Below are 20,224 nucleotides of genomic sequence, written 5' to 3'. Positions count from 1 at the left end.
AGACAGTATTTATAGCAGTTCAACAATGGTAAGACGGTATTTATAGCAGTTTAACAATAGTAAGGGCCCGTTCCCACTTCCGTTTTCAAATCGGGGGCGGGTCCCGTTTTAAAAACGGATGGCCAATGGCCCTGTTCACACTACCGTTTTAAAAACGGACCATACTCTACGAAAAAAAATAATTGTCGATTCAACAAAAACATGTTATTTGCTCATTCTTCAGTAATGGTGCGCAATGGACGACGATGAAGCTCTTGTTGTCATGTTGTACTTATTAAAAAGAAGGAAAAAAAGTGAAAAGAAAATTTTGGGTACACCCAATCATAGCCGAATGATTTTCTGTAGGAATTTTCCAAGTGTTAATTGGTGAGTTGAGAAGTGATGAACTAAAGTTCTTTAATTATTTTAGAATAATAATGATTGGATTATTTATATAGCGCCGTTTTCACCATGAAAAATCACCTCAAGGGCGCTTAATGGCTTAAGAGAATGTCTATCACTTCCTTTAACCATCTACTGGAATGAGTTTCAGAGAGCTTAACATATCAAAATACAAAATTGAGAAAGTGCATTTGTCCCGAAGAAAGGCTATCGATATTTTAAAGTAAGAAAACAATAACAACTCAAATATTTTTTATTATGTGTTTATTAAACTAATACGCTCTTCCGTGCATCTCATTAAAGATTTAAAATTTTAAAAAAGTAAACTTAAAAAAATAAAAATAAAAATTTTGATGTACAAAAGTTGTGTACACCGAGTGTTTTGTTTTTATTTAGTTAAAGATAAAATATTACCATACTCTTTCTTCGACCAGTGGTATTAAATTTTCGGGATTTTTTTCCTTATCCATTATTGTAGTTTTGATTTATTTACTTAACAAAATAACCAAATACAAGCACGCAGCGTGCCTGCTTCCTTGCGACAGGGAGCGGGCGGGGAGGGGTCGGGGTTTGGCGGGGACTCTGCCGGAACGACTGGACGGCAAGTGTGAACAGCTCCATACAACACTATGAGCGAGCGTGTTCCGACACGATTTGAAAACGGACGCGCTGCGTAGGCGAGCCATCCGACAAAAAATGTCGGATCCGTTTTCAAATCGTGTCGGACAAGTGTGAACAGCTCCATACATCCACTACAGCCACTAGGGCATCCGTTTTGAAAACGGGACCCGCCCCCGATTTGAAAACGGAAGTGGGAACGGGCCCTAAGACAGCATTTATAGCAGTTCAACAATGGTAAGACGGTATTTATAGCAGTTTAACAATAGTAAGACAATATTTATAGCAGTTTAACAATAGTAAGACAGTATTTATAGCAGTTAAACAGTAATAAGACAGTGTGATAAACTCTATGGGTTCACTGAGGAAACAGGTCGGTTGGCACAGTCCAGTGGTAACGCATTGGACTGCTATTCCGAAGGTCGCGGGTTCGAACCCGGCGTGCGCAAATAAATTTTATTTGATTAATTTGTGTTATTTCACAATTAATTAATTAAAAATAATATATAGTATATTTGCGGCACGTTCCAGAGTGGAAGATACTACCAGTATCGCCCTGGTGTAAGACCACCATTCAGAATTGAAACGTTGCTCCAAATGGCTTTGGCCGTGTTTAGTGACTAGATCTGAATAGCCAGGTACTTCCCCACTTACCTTCAGCCTCACAACATCCCCCAATTGGGGATGCCATAGTCTCACTGGCTCCAGACGGGAGCAGTTGGGACTCTTGTGAGGTATTCACTATAAAAAAAATTAAAAAAAGGTTACGCCTGTATCATTCCTTCCAGAGGAACGTAATATGTTCCTTTAACCCTTTGTTTTACAAAAGGGTATTTTTCCTCACTGGGTTAGCTGATCTCGAAGCAGACAGTTTACAAAGTGTCGCTGGAGTCAGTCCTGCCAGAGGACACCAATGTAAGGTAACTTAAAATTAAACAATATTTTTTTAATTTTAAATTATAATGTCACATCACAAAGTAACCGCTTCATATGAAGAAGTAAGGTAACACCACAGCTGTGACATCCCTTCCCGGGTTCACATCTGTAAGCCAGAGCGGCGGGGTGAAAACATTAACCAATAGCATCCCTCACCCTAATCAGTAAGAGACAAAGCGATTCGGGAATGATAAAGTATTCGATCGAAGAACTAATCAATACACGCTCGAAATTTGCGTAATAACTAGACGGTTTGTCTAATTCAATATAATTATATATAATTCAAGCATATTATACTTATAGATATAAGAGAAAATTCTCCAATCAACGCCGGGTACATGTCAGTTAGTTAGAAATAAATAATAAATAATTTTTGAAATACTAAAATTTTCAATGCAAATATATTAAAGTTTTAAAAATGGCTCACCTTACGTTATTTCGTCTACATGCTGAACTCAAATTACTAAAAATGAGAAAAAACACACATTTTAATTCCTCTGTGGTAAATTTCAAGATTTGCATATAAAGTGTGGTGTTTTCTCTTTCTGACTCCCTTTAGATCATATTTCTCACCATGACAGTAAGGGAGACACAACAATTTCTATGAGTCCGTATGTAGTTGTGTATTCGCAAAACCGAACAACTTTATATACATAATATTTTTTGTTTTTAAAAAAATACGCTAAGAAATAACAAGTTGACTGGGCACCGCCCGACAGAAGTTTTGCAGTGTACCGGACAGAAGGGAAGAACCGCGTACAACATTATTCTATTTAAATGCGCACAGAGCTATCTATGTAGTAAAGCAGGGAACAGGCTATCGTTTGAGCTAATATCAGAATGAATGGCCGATAAAACCTTTTTTTCCACCCGTTGCATCAATTGTAAGCTTAAGAATTTTTCCTATAGGTTGGTGAAGGTGATCTCACCACACTAAACTTCTCAATGTCTATGACGCCTTCAAGAAGCAGTCGGACCTGGCAGAGTCCTCGAGAAACCGAAAGCAGTTGAAGACCTGGTGCCAGAAGATGTTCCTGAACTGCGACGCTCTGAGGAAGTTTTCTGCGACATCCGGAACAGCCTGGAGAAGCTGGTCACAAAGAAATTTGGAATTGCGAACAATGAAAAAGCACTTGACGGAAGTAAGTTTAAATTTTTTTTATGGTTTTCTTTTGGTTTTACGGCCTTACATGAACATTTAACATGCTTCATGCGGGCGAAAACAAGGGTCCCATTCGTGAAAAGGGATTGTCTTTTAAACTCTGCTATATATATGAAAATAATACATATATTTTTACATAGTTTTCACCACTATTAAATTATTATTATTAGAAGAAGAAAGTAATACTAATAAATCTAAACGAAACATGAAACAGAACAAGACACAGAAAATAAGAAGATAACAGTCACAACTAGGAATTGATTTTTATTGCTGCCTGGGGAACCATTTATTGGATAACCAACACCCCAGCCATAAGTTATCTCAAGTGGTTTACTACAATTGGTGATACCTGACAAGACGAGTCCTGCAATTAGAGTGTTGACATTAAACATTCATTTTTCCCTTACTTCTACAGGGTTTGTTAAACACAAAAATCAAGTATGGTATTATCTTCTTCTTCTTCTTCAATGGCGCTACAGTCCATTTCGAGCCTTGGCCTCCTTTAACACGAGCCTCCACCGCCCTCTGTCCTCGGCCGTCGTCTTCCAATCTGCAACATAGAGTAGTCCTCTGGCATCTTTCCTGAAATATTACATGGTGACAACATGGTATTATCTTCATGTTGGCCTTAACAAAAATGTGTGTTTATTTTGTTTTTTTATTTTATATTATAAGTTATCTCAAGTGGTTTACTACAATTGGTGATACCTGACAAGACGAGTCCTGCAATTAGAGTGTTGACATTAAACATTCATTTTTCCCTTACTTCTACAGGGTTTGTTAAACACAAAAATCAAGTATGGTATTATCTTCTTCTTCTTCTTCAATGGCGCTACAGTCCATTTCGAGCCTTGGCCTCCTTTAACACGAGCCTCCACCGCCCTCTGTCCTCGGCCGTCGTCTTCCAATCTGCAACATAGAGTAGTCCTCTGGCATCTTTCCTGAAATATTACATGGTGACAACATGGTATTATCTTCATGTTGGCCTTAACAAAAATGTGTGTTTATTTTGTTTTTTTATTTTATATTATAAGTTATCTCAAGTGGTTTACTACAATTGGTGATACCTGACAAGACGAGTCCTGCAATTAGAGTGTTGACATTAAACATTCATTTTTCCCTTACTTCTACAGGGTTTGTTAAACACAAAAATCAAGTATGGTATTATCTTCTTCTTCTTCTTCAATGGCGCTACAGTCCATTTCGAGCCTTGGCCTCCTTTAACACGAGCCTCCACCGCCCTCTGTCCTCGGCCGTCGTCTTCCAATCTGCAACATAGAGTAGTCCTCTGGCATCTTTCCTGAAATATTACATGGTGACAACATGGTATTATCTTCATGTTGGCCTTAACAAAAATGTGTGTTTATTTTGTTTTTTTATTTTATATTATAAGTTATCTCAAGTGGTTTACTACAATTGGTGATACCTGACAAGACGAGTCCTGCAATTAGAGTGTTGACATTAAACATTCATTTTTCCCTTACTTCTACAGGGTTTGTTAAACACAAAAATCAAGTATGGTATTATCTTCTTCTTCTTCTTCAATGGCGCTACAGTCCATTTCGAGCCTTGGCCTCCTTTAACACGAGCCTCCACCGCCCTCTGTCCTCGGCCGTCGTCTTCCAATCTGCAACATAGAGTAGTCCTCTGGCATCTTTCCTGAAATATTACATGGTGACAACATGGTATTATCTTCATGTTGGCCTTAACAAAAATGTGTGTTTATTTTGTTTTTTTATTTTATATTATAAGTTATCTCAAGTGGTTTACTACAATTGGTGATACCTGACAAGACGAGTCCTGCAATTAGAGTGTTGACATTAAACATTCATTTTTCCCTTACTTCTACAGGGTTTGTTAAACACAAAAATCAAGTATGGTATTATCTTCTTCTTCTTCAATGGCGCTACAGTCCATTTCGAGCCTTGGCCTCCTTTAACACGAGCCTCCACCGCCCTCTGTCCTCGGCCGTCGTCTTCCAATCTGCAACATAGAGTAGTCCTCTGGCATCTTTCCTGAAATATTACATGGTGACAACATGGTATTATCTTCATGTTGGCCTTAACAAAAATGTGTGTTTATTTTGTTTTTTTATTTTATATTATAAGTTATCTCAAGTGGTTTACTACAATTGGTGATACCTGACAAGACGAGTCCTGCAATTAGAGTGTTGACATTAAACATTCATTTTTCCCTTACTTCTACAGGGTTTGTTAAACACAAAAATCAAGTATGGTATTATCTTCTTCTTCTTCTTCAATGGCGCTACAGTCCATTTCGAGCCTTGGCCTCCTTTAACACGAGCCTCCACCGCCCTCTGTCCTCGGCCGTCGTCTTCCAATCTGCAACATAGAGTAGTCCTCTGGCATCTTTCCTGAAATATTACATGGTGACAACATGGTATTATCTTCATGTTGGCCTTAACAAAAATGTGTGTTTATTTTGTTTTTTTATTTTATATTATAAGTTATCTCAAGTGGTTTACTACAATTGGTGATACCTGACAAGACGAGTCCTGCAATTAGAGTGTTGACATTAAACATTCATTTTTCCCTTACTTCTACAGGGTTTGTTAAACACAAAAATCAAGTATGGTATTATCTTCTTCTTCTTCTTCAATGGCGCTACAGTCCATTTCGAGCCTTGGCCTCCTTTAACACGAGCCTCCACCGCCCTCTGTCCTCGGCCGTCGTCTTCCAATCTGCAACATAGAGTAGTCCTCTGGCATCTTTCCTGAAATATTACATGGTGACAACATGGTATTATCTTCATGTTGGCCTTAACAAAAATGTGTGTTTATTTTGTTTTTTTATTTTATATTATAAGTTATCTCAAGTGGTTTACTACAATTGGTGATACCTGACAAGACGAGTCCTGCAATAAGAGTGTTGACATTAAACATTCATTTTTCCCTTACTTCTACAGGGTTTGTTAAACACAAAAATCAAGTATGGTATTATCTTCTTCTTCTTCTTCAATGGCGCTACAGTCCATTTCGAGCCTTGGCCTCCTTTAACACGAGCCTCCACCGCCCTCTGTCCTCGGCCGTCGTCTTCCAATCTGCAACATAGAGTAGTCCTCTGGCATCTTTCCTGAAATATTACATGGTGACAACATGGTATTATCTTCATGTTGGCCTTAACAAAAATGTGTGTTTATTTTGTTTTTTTATTTTATATTATAAGTTATCTCAAGTGGTTTACTACAATTGGTGATACCTGACAAGACGAGTCCTGCAATAAGAGTGTTGACATTAAACATTCATTTTTCCCTTACTTCTACAGGGTTTGTTAAACACAAAAATCAAGTATGGTATTATCTTCTTCTTCTTCTTCAATGGCGCTACAGTCCATTTCGAGCCTTGGCCTCCTTTAACACGAGCCTCCACCGCCCTCTGTCCTCGGCCGTCGTCTTCCAATCTGCAACATAGAGTAGTCCTCTGGCATCTTTCCTGAAATATTACATGGTGACAACATGGTATTATCTTCATGTTGGCCTTAACAAAAATGTGTGTTTATTTTGTTTTTTTATTTTATATTATAAGTTATCTCAAGTGGTTTACTACAATTGGTGATACCTGACAAGACGAGTCCTGCAATTAGAGTGTTGACATTAAACATTCATTTTTCCCTTACTTCTACAGGGTTTGTTAAACACAAAAATCAAGTATGGTATTATCTTCTTCTTCTTCTTCAATGGCGCTACAGTCCATTTCGAGCCTTGGCCTCCTTTAACACGAGCCTCCACCGCCCTCTGTCCTCGGCCGTCGTCTTCCAATCTGCAACATAGAGTAGTCCTCTGGCATCTTTCCTGAAATATTACATGGTGACAACATGGTATTATCTTCATGTTGGCCTTAACAAAAATGTGTGTTTATTTTGTTTTTTTATTTTATATTATAAGTTATCTCAAGTGGTTTACTACAATTGGTGATACCTGACAAGACGAGTCCTGCAATTAGAGTGTTGACATTAAACATTCATTTTTCCCTTACTTCTACAGGGTTTGTTAAACACAAAAATCAAGTATGGTATTATCTTCTTCTTCTTCTTCAATGGCGCTACAGTCCATTTCTAGCCTTGGCCTCCTTTAACACGAGCCTCCACCGCCCTCTGTCCTCGGCCGTCGTCTTCCAATCTGCAACATAGAGTAGTCCTCTGGCATCTTTCCTGAAATATTACATGGTGACAACATGGTATTATCTTCATGTTGGCCTTAACAAAAATGTGTGTTTATTTTGTTTTTTTATTTTATATTATAAGTTATCTCAAGTGGTTTACTACAATTGGTGATACCTGACAAGACGAGTCCTGCAATTAGAGTGTTGACATTAAACATTCATTTTTCCCTTACTTCTACAGGGTTTGTTAAACACAAAAATCAAGTATGGTATTATCTTCTTCTTCTTCTTCAATGGCGCTACAGCCCATTTCGAGCCTTGGCCTCCTTTAACACGAGCCTCCACCGCCCTCTGTCCTCGGCCGTCGTCTTCAAATCTGCAACATGGAGTAGTCCTCTGGCATCTTTCCTGAAATATTACATGGTGACAACATGGTATTATCTTCATGTTGGCCTTAACAAAAATGTGTGTTTATTTTGTTTTTTTATTTTATATTATAAGTTATCTCAAGTGGTTTACTACAATTGGTGATACCTGACAAGACGAGTCCTGCAATTAGAGTGTTGACATTAAACATTCATTTTTCCCTTACTTCTACAGGGTTTGTTAAACACAAAAATCAAGTATGGTATTATCTTCTTCTTCTTCTTCAATGGCGCTACAGTCCATTTCGAGCCTTGGCCTCCTTTAACACGAGCCTCCACCGCCCTCTGTCCTCGGCCGTCGTCTTCCAATCTGCAACATAGAGTAGTCCTCTGGCATCTTTCCTGAAATATTACATGGTGACAACATGGTATTATCTTCATGTTGGCCTTAACAAAAATGTGTGTTTATTTTGTTTTTTTATTTTATATTATAAGTTATCTCAAGTGGTTTACTACAATTGGTGATACCTGACAAGACGAGTCCTGCAATTAGAGTGTTGACATTAAACATTCATTTTTCCCTTACTTCTACAGGGTTTGTTAAACACAAAAATCAAGTATGGTATTATCTTCTTCTTCTTCTTCAATGGCGCTACAGTCCATTTCGAGCCTTGGCCTCCTTTAACACGAGCCTCCACCGCCCTCTGTCCTCGGCCGTCGTCTTCCAATCTGCAACATAGAGTAGTCCTCTGGCATCTTTCCTGAAATATTACATGGTGACAACATGGTATTATCTTCATGTTGGCCTTAACAAAAATGTGTGTTTATTTTGTTTTTTTATTTTATATTATAAGTTATCTCAAGTGGTTTACTACAATTGGTGATACCTGACAAGACGAGTCCTGCAATTAGAGTGTTGACATTAAACATTCATTTTTCCCTTACTTCTACAGGGTTTGTTAAACACAAAAATCAAGTATGGTATTATCTTCTTCTTCTTCTTCAATGGCGCTACAGTCCATTTCGAGCCTTGGCCTCCTTTAACACGAGCCTCCACCGCCCTCTGTCCTCGGCCGTCGTCTTCCAATCTGCAACATAGAGTAGTCCTCTGGCATCTTTCCTGAAATATTACATGGTGACAACATGGTATTATCTTCATGTTGGCCTTAACAAAAATGTGTGTTTATTTTGTTTTTTTATTTTATATTATAAGTTATCTCAAGTGGTTTACTACAATTGGTGATACCTGACAAGACGAGTCCTGCAATTAGAGTGTTGACATTAAACATTCATTTTTCCCTTACTTCTACAGGGTTTGTTAAACACAAAAATCAAGTATGGTATTATCTTCTTCTTCTTCTTCAATGGCGCTACAGTCCATTTCGAGCCTTGGCCTCCTTTAACACGAGCCTCCACCGCCCTCTGTCCTCGGCCGTCGTCTTCCAATCTGCAACATAGAGTAGTCCTCTGGCATCTTTCCTGAAATATTACATGGTGACAACATGGTATTATCTTCATGTTGGCCTTAACAAAAATGTGTGTTTATTTTGTTTTTTTATTTTATATTATAAGTTATCTCAAGTGGTTTACTACAATTGGTGATACCTGACAAGACGAGTCCTGCAATTAGAGTGTTGACATTAAACATTCATTTTTCCCTTACTTCTACAGGGTTTGTTAAACACAAAAATCAAGTATGGTATTATCTTCTTCTTCTTCTTCAATGGCGCTACAGTCCATTTCGAGCCTTGGCCTCCTTTAACACGAGCCTCCACCGCCCTCTGTCCTCGGCCGTCGTCTTCCAATCTGCAACATAGAGTAGTCCTCTGGCATCTTTCCTGAAATATTACATGGTGACAACATGGTATTATCTTCATGTTGGCCTTAACAAAAATGTGTGTTTATTTTGTTTTTTTATTTTATATTATAAGTTATCTCAAGTGGTTTACTACAATTGGTGATACCTGACAAGACGAGTCCTGCAATAAGAGTGTTGACATTAAACATTCATTTTTCCCTTACTTCTACAGGGTTTGTTAAACACAAAAATCAAGTATGGTATTATCTTCTTCTTCTTCTTCAATGGCGCTACAGTCCATTTCGAGCCTTGGCCTCCTTTAACACGAGCCTCCACCGCCCTCTGTCCTCGGCCGTCGTCTTCCAATCTGCAACATAGAGTAGTCCTCTGGCATCTTTCCTGAAATATTACATGGTGACAACATGGTATTATCTTCATGTTGGCCTTAACAAAAATGTGTGTTTATTTTGTTTTTTTATTTTATATTATAAGTTATCTCAAGTGGTTTACTACAATTGGTGATACCTGACAAGACGAGTCCTGCAATTAGAGTGTTGACATTAAACATTCATTTTTCCCTTACTTCTACAGGGTTTGTTAAACACAAAAATCAAGTATGGTATTATCTTCTTCTTCTTCTTCAATGGCGCTACAGTCCATTTCGAGCCTTGGCCTCCTTTAACACGAGCCTCCACCGCCCTCTGTCCTCGGCCGTCGTCTTCCAATCTGCAACATAGAGTAGTCCTCTGGCATCTTTCCTGAAATATTACATGGTGACAACATGGTATTATCTTCATGTTGGCCTTAACAAAAATGTGTGTTTATTTTGTTTTTTTATTTTATATTATAAGTTATCTCAAGTGGTTTACTACAATTGGTGATACCTGACAAGACGAGTCCTGCAATTAGAGTGTTGACATTAAACATTCATTTTTCCCTTACTTCTACAGGGTTTGTTAAACACAAAAATCAAGTATGGTATTATCTTCTTCTTCTTCTTCAATGGCGCTACAGTCCATTTCGAGCCTTGGCCTCCTTTAACACGAGCCTCCACCGCCCTCTGTCCTCGGCCGTCGTCTTCCAATCTGCAACATAGAGTAGTCCTCTGGCATCTTTCCTGAAATATTACATGGTGACAACATGGTATTATCTTCATGTTGGCCTTAACAAAAATGTGTGTTTATTTTGTTTTTTTATTTTATATTATAAGTTATCTCAAGTGGTTTACTACAATTGGTGATACCTGACAAGACGAGTCCTGCAATTAGAGTGTTGACATTAAACATTCATTTTTCCCTTACTTCTACAGGGTTTGTTAAACACAAAAATCAAGTATGGTATTATCTTCTTCTTCTTCTTCAATGGCGCTACAGTCCATTTCTAGCCTTGGCCTCCTTTAACACGAGCCTCCACCGCCCTCTGTCCTCGGCCGTCGTCTTCCAATCTGCAACATAGAGTAGTCCTCTGGCATCTTTCCTGAAATATTACATGGTGACAACATGGTATTATCTTCATGTTGGCCTTAACAAAAATGTGTGTTTATTTTGTTTTTTTATTTTATATTATAAGTTATCTCAAGTGGTTTACTACAATTGGTGATACCTGACAAGACGAGTCCTGCAATTAGAGTGTTGACATTAAACATTCATTTTTCCCTTACTTCTACAGGGTTTGTTAAACACAAAAATCAAGTATGGTATTATCTTCTTCTTCTTCTTCAATGGCGCTACAGCCCATTTCGAGCCTTGGCCTCCTTTAACACGAGCCTCCACCGCCCTCTGTCCTCGGCCGTCGTCTTCAAATCTGCAACATGGAGTAGTCCTCTGGCATCTTTCCTGAAATATTACATGGTGACAACATGGTATTATCTTCATGTTGGCCTTAACAAAAATGTGTGTTTATTTTGTTTTTTTATTTTATATTATAAGTTATCTCAAGTGGTTTACTACAATTGGTGATACCTGACAAGACGAGTCCTGCAATTAGAGTGTTGACATTAAACATTCATTTTTCCCTTACTTCTACAGGGTTTGTTAAACACAAAAATCAAGTATGGTATTATCTTCTTCTTCTTCTTCAATGGCGCTACAGTCCATTTCGAGCCTTGGCCTCCTTTAACACGAGCCTCCACCGCCCTCTGTCCTCGGCCGTCGTCTTCCAATCTGCAACATAGAGTAGTCCTCTGGCATCTTTCCTGAAATATTACATGGTGACAACATGGTATTATCTTCATGTTGGCCTTAACAAAAATGTGTGTTTATTTTGTTTTTTTATTTTATATTATAAGTTATCTCAAGTGGTTTACTACAATTGGTGATACCTGACAAGACGAGTCCTGCAATTAGAGTGTTGACATTAAACATTCATTTTTCCCTTACTTCTACAGGGTTTGTTAAACACAAAAATCAAGTATGGTATTATCTTCTTCTTCTTCTTCAATGGCGCTACAGCCCATTTCGAGCCTTGGCCTCCTTTAACACGAGCCTCCACCGCCCTCTGTCCTCGGCCGTCGTCTTCAAATCTGCAACATGGAGTAGTCCTCTGGCATCTTTCCTGACATATTACATGGTGACAACATGGTATTATCTTCATGTTGGCCTTAACAAAAATGTGTGTTTATTTTGTTATTTTATTTTATATTATAGAAATAAACAGTACATGATTTACAGTGATGAAACAATATATACAGGAATAAGATACTTCATGTTGTGTACCTGTGATATGTCTGCTAGGTGGTATGTTTATTCCTTAATCACCAGGTGACGTGTGTAGTATATAGGTGTGTGTGTATTGTATATGTGAGTGTTTGTGTGCGTGTGTCTGTATGTATGCGCATTGAACAGTTTAAATTATTGACATGATGCCACGTTTGAATTTGGGCAGTAAATCTGAAAAAATCTCAATGTTAGAGCTTAGACAAATATAATTTAGAGTATGAAGAGCTCAGTTAATTGGCGAATTAGATGCTGCATTTGTTTTATAATTAATCGTGTGGAATAGCACTGTATGTCGTGTACGTCTCAAAGATATGTTAAAATTAATAAGGGACAGAAGTTCGGTACAGTCGATGTTATTGTTCTGTGAATAAGTATTGAGTCAGCCGCTACTAGTCTTTGCTGCAAAGTTTCAAATGTACGTTCAAAGTTATTGTTGAATTTGGAAGTAATATTTTTTATAAATTTGTTTAGGATACGTTCTATACTGTCTATGTAAAGTTTGTATTGTTGATTCCAAATTGGCGATGCATATTCCAGTGTACTTCTGACTAATGCGAAATATAATATTACGATTGTACGCGGATTACTGAATACTTTACTTACACGTAGCATTATTTATTAGCCCCGGGAACCATTTATTGGATAAACAACACCCCTACGTTTGCTACGTTTGGTGACATAGCAGGGATGCCCGGGTTCATGGGGTGAGGTTTGTCTACTTCATGACTTTATGTCACTTTTTGTAGGTGTGTTGAACTGTCATTTTGATGAGATACCCGGTCACCATAAATTTTTAATCTGTCAGATTTTGTGACTAACATGGTATTATACACGGTGTCCGGAAACTCGTAGTACAAGCGGGAAACTGGTGAATCTACATCACATTTGGAGTCGATTTTGTAGTATATTTTTTTGATTTGAGCTTTCGTTTTCGAGTAAATCGAGTTAGAAGTTGATTTTTTTTAATCAAATTCTTATAAATTATTACTGAAGATCAAAGTACCCAACTAATTAAAACTATTTGAAAGTAAAACAAATGAAGAAACTCGGCTTTGAAGCATTATTTTGAAATCACCCTTCATTTAACCCGGTGTAATCATAAAATATTTCTGCTCTGCAGGGTTAAAACATCTGTTGTTCAACCCTAAACACCAGAAAAAACTTTAACCCTAAAATAGACGAAAAATATTTTTTTTTGGTTTTTTTTTTTTTTTGTGAAAATGCTCAAATCAAAAAACTTTATGTTTATTTGGGTTCCCCATGTGGTGTAGATTCTCCAGTTTCCCGCTTGTACTACGAGTTTCCGGACACCCTGTATAGTGTAAACCTGACATATGTTACAGCACAAAGCGTTTACTTCTTTCCATAAAAAACATCCTAATTCAGTTTACTCTCCGAGAAATCTTTTTTAGTACAGGAATTTGGTTGCTAGTTTGGAAAGGGATCAAAAAGAGAGAAGACCAGAACCATGTATTTTCTGATCAAGACGAATTTAATACTTATTTCTATATATTTTTCAATTGCAGTCAAGATGGAGAGAATACTTCGCTGCCTTAGCTCTGGCCTCTTCATGACAGCGGCGTTTCTGCATCACTCAGGATGTTACCGTAGTCTAACCGGCAACCAGACTGACCTGCATATCAGTCCCAACAGCTGTCTGCACAACGCTCAGCAACCGCAATGGTAAACATAACCTCACTTTATTATTTTATTAAGGCCCACTGTTTCATTCTCCATTTTTTACTATGTTTTGACAGTTTTTTTTAAGTCGGTTCCTCGTTGCTGAAGATCGTGACCCCTACTCCGATTTCCATGGAGGACAAGGCTCCACTCCTCGCGGTTCTGCGCCACATGGAGAGATAAGGACACTGACGTACCAGGTGCCAGTAATTCTTGGTCTCTCCAGCGCATTGGTGATTGCTCCTTGCTCTGCTTCTCCTGCCTTTCTATGAGTTTCTCCAGGTTGGAGTTCTCAGTTTGACGAACAACGTGTCCAAAGTATCTTAAAACACGTTGAAGGCTGACATTTGACATTCCCGAGATTTCTCTACTTGAGGGAGTGTGACTACTACCCCTGGCTCTATCCTACCGACTTTCTTTTGGATATGCTCCGAATGAACTATCTACGGGTCAGAAGGGATGTACACATTGCTACACATTACTTTAGACTGATTCGTGGATGGTTTAAAAACTCGCTCATCATGGAGAGCATTCATTTCTATGTTCCCGATGGTTATCTCCGTCACCCACAGTGCTAACTGTTCAATCTCCAAGCCTACAGGACTAACTTGCCAATCAAAGAGCAATCTTGGTGTTGAACAGAATCAATTCGGATATCGACATTTCTATCATCAATGAGCTACCTTTAAAAGGCAAGCTCTGTTATTACTAGTATAGTTTATATACCCACTGTCTATACAGGGTGTTTTTTTTCCCACACTAAAATATTTTTCCAAAGAAGAATATTTATTTTCCCATACAAACAATTCTACTTTTTTTTACCTAAAAACTGTCTTAAAACGTTGAAATTTCTAAAAAAGTTATTTATCTTTTGTAGAAAAGATAAATAACTTTTTTAGAAGTAGTTCTAAAATCATGTAGAATCACCCCTCGAAGTTAGTGCACGTTACCCCCGGACACCCTGTGTTTGTGTAACAATTTTTCTTTATAAATTTATTTAAAAACGTATTCCAGAATGGATACATTTCTGCGGTTTTGTGCATTTGTGTACTTTGATAGTAACCCAGTGCCATATGCTGTAACTGCATAATTTGGCTAATATGTAATAATTTAAGACTCGTTGGTCGCCAGTCTAATGCAATTAACTCATGTAGATCTCAACCACTCTAGGGCCATTGTGTCATGATTAGTATTAGACAAGGAGGATTGCTTTGTTATTGAATAAAAGAGGTGCGATGATTAAATAACATTTATTCAAAACAAATAGAGCTAGAGACTCTCAAATAACATGATTAGCATAATCTCAAGGGGTGAGTGACAATTCGAAGAATTGATCGCACGGAAGGAATTTTAATAGTAGCAATAAATAATTATAAATGTGACATTGTGTACAAGATTAATATCTGACCTGATTCACAGAAATGGGCGCCATACAGCTCTTAGGAAAGAACTGTAAAAAATTATGAGATTGACACGATGACCAGCGACTACATACAACTAGCTATGTCCGCCATCAGCGTCTCCCGTAAAATATGTCGACTGGAACAGTTGCCCGTATCACATCTGTTGGCGCGACCTCACTGCAAGGTTGTCCGCATAAATAAACCACTCTCTAGATCGATATCTTCGGGCTTTTTGTGTGGCGCCATTTTGTCACCCCCTTAACCACAGACGACCACAGATAAAACGGTCGTTTGGTCCAGACAGGTAAATATATCGTGGACCATAAATAAATCTCAAGGCCATTTAAAAAAAGTGTAACCATAAACAATATAACTACACCCAGCGAACATCGTTCATTCAATAGCCCACAAAAATTATATTTTAAAAATAAAAATATTGGAATGCAGGAAAAGGAAAATAAAAAAAAAACACAGCTATGCACACATAAAAATACTTTTTATTTTCAAAAAGACAATGGACAGTAATACAAAACAGGGTCAGTACAACCGATGTATTGAGCATTGATTTATCATTGAAGTAGAATATAAAACTAATATACCTATCTAAACAAAACATGAAACAGAACAAGACACAGAAAAATAAAAAGTAACGGTCTCAACTAGGAATCGAACCCAGGATATCTGTCTTACTGCAACAACTTAATAGGATTTAATTTGACCTTGCACAAAAATACAAGAATATATACACAAAATACATATTCAACAAATTTAAGTGTTCATTATTATTGCCACAGCACTAGAAGTTATTCAAATTCTCCTGCAAGGGTTTCATATAATTTCCACAGCTTTGTCGTCAGCAAACATCATGGAAAATGCTGGTTAAATCTGAATACTTACATGATGCAATTCTGGAGAGGTTTAAATGACCTTGTATGATGTAATCGTGGTTTTTTTTAGCAGTTTTAGCATCCTAATACGTGGTGTTGTATCGCGTCGGAATACGGATAGGTCTGAAAAGGAAAATTAATTAAATTATTAGCCAATGAAGTACATTCAGAAATCAGGAACATTGTATCAAAGAACGAGAGGTTAGTACCTGTATTTTACAACGGGTTCGGGTCCTTCTTTCAATTGGTGGAGATAGACCGGATAACACACTTTAACACAACACGGCATTAATTTATCACCTTGAAGAATTCTAGCACGTAACATTATTTTTAGATGGGTGAAAGAAAATTCAAAATATTTACGTAAAAACATCAACTGACTTTTCAACTTACGAAATGGCGTCTTGGAAATTACCGTTAATTTTTATCGGAGCATAAAGCATGCTTAGCTTCTCTTTCTGTTACACAAGTCGCTATGGTAGAGAGCGAGAGATCAAACTACAATTTTCGCTCTAAGCCAATGAGATCTGAGCTTTCAGCCACAACAGCTTTGTCTATAAGAATTTGGGTATTGAATAACTCCTCCCATCAGGGTTACAAGGTCATGCGGGAGTTATACGCCCCTGGTTGTCCGATTGGTACTCGACTTTGGAAATCGCAAGGTGCGCTTCCTTCTAGAAAACCCATAGAGTACGAGTACCATAGATGAAGGTGGCCTTTGGATAGTTTGTTAAAACGGTAGCGGGGCAAAAGTGAACTGCTACAATGTAAAGTTCACCATATTCGTTAATTATCCAGTGCAGTCACAACCGCTGTGCATATATGATGAGTAGAGACACCCATTCATAGCTTTAATTTTTAAGAAATGAAGCATTAATTATTGAAAAAATAGCTTTTATAGCTTTAATTTAGCGTTTTCATAGCGTTTATAGCTAAATAAGATAACGTCAAGGAATGAGAGTTGGCAAGAGGGGAAAAACAATTAAATTAGCAAAATCACTTGAAACATGTTTATTGTATTATTGATTGAAACTCAACATGGTACATGTTTCTACTGTCACGTCTGATGAGCATGGACTCTTGTCAATCACCAGGGCTATGATGGGGCTAAGGCAAGAAGACATAATGTGTAAAAGCATTGAAGAACCTTGATCATATTGTCACGTCTGAAGGTGTTTTGAGAGTCCGCCAGTGGTGAGCAGGACGACAGGCCCCCGCGAAATCCGTATCAGTTTGCGTCGGGTAGAGATTCGGGGGAAGGAGTGCGCGAAGCTATCCTCAATTAATCAGCATCCATTGAACGTTTAACGGAACAATGATGATTCATCTTTGTGTCACCTCGACAGCATGCTTTGTAATCCAGTGTAGTCTCCAAGGAATTGCACTTCAAAAACACTCACAAATAAAACCATTTTTTAATCCAAATAACTGATTGTATATATTAATCTCTTCGAACAATACTACTTGAACAAAAAACCGTCTGATCTCGCGCAGGAGTCAAAACGTCTGTTTTATGTTTGGTTAATTTACACGGAAAGTCTCCGAAGGATCGGTTCATTGTATCCGCATGCTCTTTTCCATTTTTTTTCAATACTAATTTGTCCCGCAAAATGCAACACACACTGCGGCTCGTCCTCTCCCGTATTGTTCCCGATCTTCCTACCCGCGTTATTTAGCCCGCCCGTCCAACCGATCGCAGGGCAGCCACCCGAAAAAACTCTCAACAAAACAATAATCGGGCACTACCCTGGCAATCCAAACTTGCACAATTCTTTGACGTTACACTACAGTAGAGTGTGTCATGTTCGTTCTACGATCTGTCAATACAATATTATAGCGATTAAAAAATCTCTTTTATTATCGCTAAAAACACCATTTATCTCTTTAATTTGCGAAAATATTGTTAATGCTATGAATGGGTGTTTCTAATGATGAGCAAATTGGGCCTAAAGGATTCTGAATTGTGTGAATGTCCCCTTAATCTGTTTCTCTATGGCACATCTGTGCTGAACCAGGCGACTCTCAATGTCGGTGACTGGCTGAATAACCTCCGTGTCCCACTTTGCTCTCCACCATATGAAGAAGACGAACCGGGGTTGTCGTTAAGTGTTTGGCAATGTGTCCCGTTTCCCCCGCATGGTATTCAACTCCGCAGGTAGCTGTATCTTCTTCCCATCAAGGCTGGACATTAGACACCAGAGTGTTTTTACATCCTGTTTATATTTCCCCCAGCTATTAGTGTTTGCTTTCCACTCCCAACAGGAGAACATGAGGCGTATGTGATGTGGCTGTGTTGTGTTAACCTTTCCTTATCTGTGGTGTGTATTTACTACACATTGCTTCTAATAATTTTAATAACTCTATAAATATAATAAATTCTGGGTTCAGATTTTAGGTATTCCTACGTTATACATTTATGCACTGAATTAAAAAATACTATTTTACATAGTTTTCAAATTCAATTAAAAATCAGAGTTTTTTTGTTAAAAATCGGAAACAAATACACCAATACATATAGTGTGCGAGGAAATGACACGCTTTAGTTTGCTACGCGGGAACATGAGAGATCCACACGTCCGCAGTTGTATTTTGACTTAGACCATCGATACCTACGACCGCACAGCTGTGTGTGTGCCAGCCGCCAGCCAGTCGGAAGCGGCGTCGTTAGATGTGGACCCCTCGCACGTTTTTTTAGCATCTGCTGATGGTTTTTTCATGTTTTCGGCAATTAAATTACAATTATTATCGCTTTTGAAATAAAATATAATAAACATAAGCGATTAGCTATGAATATTAATATTTTTCCGATATTAAATTGCTTATTTTGAGAAGTATTGAGTACAAAACACCGGAACGCTTAGTTTTTTTTAGCCCAGTAAGGGAAAGGTTAATAGTCCTACTAACATTTTCGATAGTTACTCATCATCCTTTAACATCAGAATAGATATTTGATATTGAAAGTAGTTGCAGTAGATTATTGCAAGTTTTCAGCTGAACAATTAAAATTCAGATGGCAGCAACCTAACCTAACCTAACCTTTCAGAACTTTTTCATACCTGATGTCATCACTCTACAGTAATTATATTAATATTTTGATAAACATAATAATTTAATATGATATTTTGTTTCAGGGTTGTATTCTGCGATGTCCAGAGCTCCTCCGATAAAGCTTATATGAAAGATATTGTCATCACAAGAAGAGAATGGCTTACAGAATTGGCTCCACATTTTTAAAGAGAAAATTAATAAATGTTGACTTTAATGTTACAAAAACTTTTGACAATTATTGGTTAGTTGGGTGTGGGTACCGCCGCCCCGGGAACCGTTTATTGGATAACCATCACCCCTGCCATAGGTCACCCCAAGTGGTTCGCTACGTTTAATGACTTTGCAGCGATGGCCGGGTTTATAGGAGTGAGGTTTTTTTAGGTCTAGGCAGCGGGTGGGTTTGTCCACCTGCTGCGTGGCAGGCCGAATCGGAGAGACTGGATGAGGAAGACCTTTTAATCTCTTCAGCCGGACTCTTTCGACCCATTGCCTTCAACCGCAGTAGGAGAGATGGATTAATACGTCCGTCATTCCTGGACACATTGATCCCTAGATTCCTACCCACCCCTCTTACCTTTTTCCTTCCCAGAACTTCCTCTCCCACCTTTCCATCAAAAGACCTTCCACACAGCATCCTCAAATATGCCCTAAGGATTTTTTTTTCCTCATGGCCTTCTGTGTGGTGTTAATGTAAAAAAAAGAAAAAAAAGTTGATTGAGCTGTCCAAAGTTATGGTATTCTACCAAGGCGCCGTGAGTTCAATCCTCTTTTAGCTAAGTCCTCCGACATTATGGTAATAGGAGGAATTCAATTGCAGTACCTACTACGTACTACCAACGTGGCAGAACGAAACAAACAGAAACATATGCGATAGTTGCTAGAATACACATAGGACTAACCGGAATGTTCTAAAACAACAATAATGAACCCTCATCACCGGTAAAATAATTGTCAGCTCTAACAAGGCAAGCTAGACGGTGGTATTGTAAGTGAGTATGTAAGAGTACGATAACCCAACTCGTCAGTGTACATGGCTTGGATTGTACGAAGCTTGATTTTGTGCTTTCAACTAGTAAAAATAACTCCAGATTATTTATTTATTTATTTCA

The 20,224-nt window shown here is 38.1% G+C and overlaps 1 pseudogene; it reads left to right on the top strand.

Annotated features, from left to right (window-relative positions):
- Nucleotides 1–19,313, top strand: part of LOC149409633 (putative ATP-dependent RNA helicase DHX35) — a 62,474-nt pseudogene extending 43,161 nt beyond the window's left edge.
- Nucleotides 19,314–20,224: the final 911 nt, after the last annotated feature.

Source organism: Hesperophylax consimilis, chromosome 30, assembly GCF_061612785.1.
Source record: "Hesperophylax consimilis isolate HC1 chromosome 30, BYU_Hcon_1.0, whole genome shotgun sequence".
Lineage (NCBI taxonomy): Eukaryota > Metazoa > Arthropoda > Insecta > Trichoptera > Limnephilidae > Hesperophylax > Hesperophylax consimilis.
This window is presented reverse-complemented; position numbering and strand designations above follow the sequence as displayed.